Source organism: Alosa pseudoharengus, unplaced genomic scaffold, assembly GCF_046254945.1.
Source record: "Alosa pseudoharengus isolate Yale_2024_CS ecotype anadromous, Long Island Sound unplaced genomic scaffold, YU_APseudo_1.1 YU_APseudo_1.1_scf_22, whole genome shotgun sequence".
Classification (NCBI taxonomy): Eukaryota; Metazoa; Chordata; class Actinopteri; order Clupeiformes; family Clupeidae; genus Alosa; species Alosa pseudoharengus.
In genome coordinates, this window is record NW_027468680.1 from 3,840,630 (window position 1) to 3,845,037 (window position 4,408).

General features: G+C 45.5%; 1 protein-coding gene across 3 annotated transcripts in view; it reads left to right on the forward strand.

Moving 5' to 3' along the window:
- Window positions 1–2,305, forward strand: part of syne3 (spectrin repeat containing, nuclear envelope family member 3) — a 37,768-nt gene extending 35,463 nt beyond the window's left edge. For all 3 annotated transcript variants that reach the window (XM_076300281.1, XM_076300283.1, XM_076300282.1), the window contains one exon: window positions 1–2,305. This exon is cut by the window's left edge and continues 643 nt beyond it. The gene's annotated coding sequence lies outside the window, so the exon portion shown is untranslated.
- The last annotated feature ends 2,103 nt before the right edge of the window (window positions 2,306–4,408 follow it).

A 4,408-nucleotide genomic window follows, 5' to 3' on the forward strand; every position in this document is an offset into this window, starting at 1 on the left:
AGAGAGAGAGAGAGAGGGAGACCTCACTAGTGATTCTGTGGAGGAATAAGCAGATGCATTATTCAGCCGAAGACAAGCATTCCTTGACAGCGTCTGATTTAGGAATGAATCCTGTCGGGAATGATTTCAGGTCAGAGGCGGACTTTGCAGAACTACATATGACCTGGGTCAGATCCGCCATCTTGGTTGCTTTTGAATTGCTTATATTATCATGCCTGACACGAGTATTCAAATACAGGTGTTCTTGAATGCTTATATTATTATGTCTGACACGAGTATTCAAATACAGGTGTTCTTGAATGCTTTTATTATTATGCCTGACACGAGTATTTAAATACAGGTGTTCTTGAATGTTTGAATGCTTATGAACTGGCATCGTCAAGGTGGTTTGTTTTGTTTAAAAGGCAGACGAGCTAGAGCCCCTGACAATGTAACCACCTGACTTAAAAAGCGGATGTTACTTTGTACTGTAATACCCCATTAGTTTAACATGCAAGCCTTTCCTTAACCCTAGTAAATGCCTTCTAAAATGCATAGACAGTGCTGTTTACTTTCTTAATTTGTTGATTTTATATGATTCTGCGTCGCATGATTGAGAAATAGTGTTTGAATTTCCTCTGTGCATCTTTTACTTCATGTCTTTAATTCCACGTTGACTTCAGAAACAGTCAGAATGATCCTGTATAGCTTGAGGGCTCTCACTGACATCACAGTCTTCAGTTTAAACTGTCATTAGTCATATTTTACGCAGGCAGGTCTTTCTTCTCCCCTGAGTCCGCAAAGCCTGTTTCACCACACACGCGTGCACACACACACACACACACACACACACACACACTCACACACACACACACACACACACACACACACACAAAGGTCTGACAAAGCGACAAAATTCTCTTGACATTTTCTGAAAATAGTAATTACGCAATAATCCCTCGTGTCCTTTGACATTTTCTTGGCACCACCTGCGTGCTGAATGTCAACATTTGTTCGAGTTTTCTTTCAAAAAGAGTGTTTAGGAAGGCCTAGATTACGGAGTGAAAATAGCCCCCAGTTTAAGAAGAATGTCCTTTTTTGAACAGACTCCCAAACGACTCTCTGACCTCCTTGACCTCCCCCCCCTGCCCTGCTTCCTCCTGCCGCGCTGAGGAGGGGACTGTTGTGGATTCGGCTCGTTTCTACGGAAACCGGGACAACATCCACTTAGTGCCGTAGCAGGGCATGTTCTTAGGCTCGCCATTGGAGATATGAGCTCACTACAAATAGTTTTAACATGGTTAAAGCTAAGACTTTAACTGCTTTTATTACCTGAGAATGATGCGTGCATGTCCGACAAAGGCCTCCATTTAGTTGGTCTGCAGAACCACATGTGCAAGAATTCTGTCCGTCAACCATTTGATGCGTTGAGTGACCAAACTTCTGCATGTGGCTGTGTGTGTGTGTTTGCAAATCTATGAAGCAGAGATAATGCTGTAAGCCTAATGCATGTCTACATGAAGCAATATTAAGATAATTGGTATTATTGACACTTCATACCGGCAGCTGCTTCTCGAATGGAATAGCAGCAGTATATAAGAGGTGATTCTTTTTTTATTTATTTATGATTTAAGTGCTGTTCCTTGCATCTTGGGTTATTTATTTAATGTTTCCGTCTTTTGTGCTTCACTGATAGTAGTAAAAATGACACAATTAAGGCTTTAGTTTAGACAATACAGAGCACATTGCACCGTATGCTAACATTGGCACGTTGTTAAAGCACACATCTCTTGCTGCTGCAATCCTGTGTGAAACTGAATCCTTGCCTTTACTGACCAATGCAAGCCCTTTACACAGTGTAAATTATGCATTGCTTGTCAGGCAGCTATAGTCGCTCCAACAAATACCCTGTAGCATGTCATGGGCTGTCTTAAAGTGGTATCCAAAGCAAATCTAAGGCTCCATGAAGAGCCAAGATACAGGAATGTTATCAAGGATTCTCATCAGCTACTGCTTTGGGGAGCAGGAACTCATTTGCCATGGGATGTGTGGCCGATGTTTTCCCACATTATAGGGATACGGTCAGGATGTATTGATTGTGCTACTTAATTATGCAATTAAAAAAAGAATTGATTCCTAAGGCATTTAAACTGTTTTGATGGTTGTTGTTAACCTAAAGGCTTGCAAGCTTTTATAAAACGGTACAGACATTTTTATATTGTTACTGAGTTAATGTATGAAATGCACATTCATTGCAGATACAAAATTGGTGTGTAGCCAATCTTTTTGTATTGTACTCCCAAAGAGAATAAATATGCAATGCATACAGATGCTTGTGGGTTTTTTGTGTGTCTGTGTGTGTGTGTGGCACATAAATAGTGGTATTTTATTCATGAGTAAAATGTCCTGTTTGATTTCCCCTGGGGCTTCCTCTCTAAGCAGCATTGATACATGTGTGTATATTACTCCGCTAATGATGTTGTGGACTATTTATAACCCACTGGCAGGAAGTAGTAGAGTATGTTTGTCCACATGTCACACGCTATAATTTGATCCTTATCTGCATGTTGACATGATGACATCTTTGGAGCCAGCATTATGCAGGCCAAAACAGGTCAGACAGGCTTCACCACATTTAAAGCTGTGGCGCTTGCATCATTGCTTTGTCAGGGAAACTCAATCTAGCTTGGGCTATTTCAGTGACCGTGTGCTTGTGAAAAGCACTGATTGTGTCTGTGTCCTTTTGTGTTTCCTTTGTCTACTATTTGGTGTAAAATTGTGTTTTGCGATAAAACCCTCAAATTTAAAGCTTTGGGATTAGATGTGGCCTCAGTGCTGCTCTGGGTTTGGATAGCGGATGAGTGTATCGGAAGGCGTGGATCTCCTCCTAGATAATCTCAACGTCTTGCAAAGGACGCCACTGACCGAAAGGACACCAGCCTAATCTGTGGTGGACATATGGCACAGTCAGAGTATCTGAGCATCTGATCCTATATCCAGAATCAAACTCCTAAATCTGCCCCCCACTCCACCCTCCTCCCCCCCCAACAGCCAGATACACAGGAGCAGACCTGAGTTAAAGGGCTTCCTCTCTTACACACTGCCAGCCTCTACTCGTGGCCTGCAGTCAAACCCTGGTGTCAAACATTGGGTTTGTAAACAGCTGAGAGTGCAACACTGGAGCAACCACTATTTGTCTTGCAGGTGTGTGTCTGTATGGTGGCTGCTGAACTCTGTCCTGTTTAGCTTTGGCGGGACGGTGACTCTTCTACAGTGGCGTGTGTGTGTGTATGGTGGCTGTTGAACTCTGTCCTGTTTAGCTTTGGCGGGACTGTGGCGTGTGTGTGTGTGTGTGCTTGTTCTCTTGCATTCCCGTGCTCTTGCTCAGAGAGTGCAGGCGTGCTGTAATTTATTCAGATGATATTCTGGCTGGATGCAAAGTGTCGGCCGGCTCCCACTCACACACCCACACACGCGGGCAGCAGGCAAACACACACACACTCACTCACACACACACACACACACTCACACACCCACACGCGGGCAGCAGGCAAACACACACACTCACACACCCACACACACACACACACACACTCACACACCCACACACACGGGCAGCAGGCAAACACACACACACTCACACATCCACACACACACACACACACTCACACACCCACACGCGGGCAGCAGGCAAACACACACACACACACTCACACATCCACACACACACACACACCCACACCCACACGCGGGCAGCAGGCAAAAACACACACTCACACACCCACACTCACACACCCACACGCGGGCAGCAGGCAAACACACACACACACACACACACTCACACACACACACACTCACACATCCACACACACACACACTCACACACCCACACGCGGGCAGCAGGCAAACACACACACACACACACTCACACACACACACACACACACACTCACACATCCACACACACACACACACTCACACACCCACACGCGGGCAGCAGGCAAACACACACACTCACACACCCACACACACACACACACACACTCACACACCCACACACACACACACCCACACGCGGGCAGCAGGCAAACACACACTCACACACACTCACACACCCACACGCGGGCAGCAGGCAAAGCGGGCCACAGATCTCCACGACTTCACACTGCGGTGTCCGTGCTGCTCAGTTCTGCTGTCATCAAGTGGACATGTTTCTCCTCTCTCTTGCCCCCCCCTCTCTCTCACACTCACACAGATACACACCCACACACACATACACACAATTTCTCTCTTTTTCATTTGCTCCCAGTCTGTGGTTTACTCTCTTCCTCTCTCTCTCTTCCTCTCTCTGTTTTTCTTATCACTGTCCTTGGAAGGTCCTGATTATGGTAACTTGATATGTCCGGCTGTATGGTGAAGTGTCAGAGGG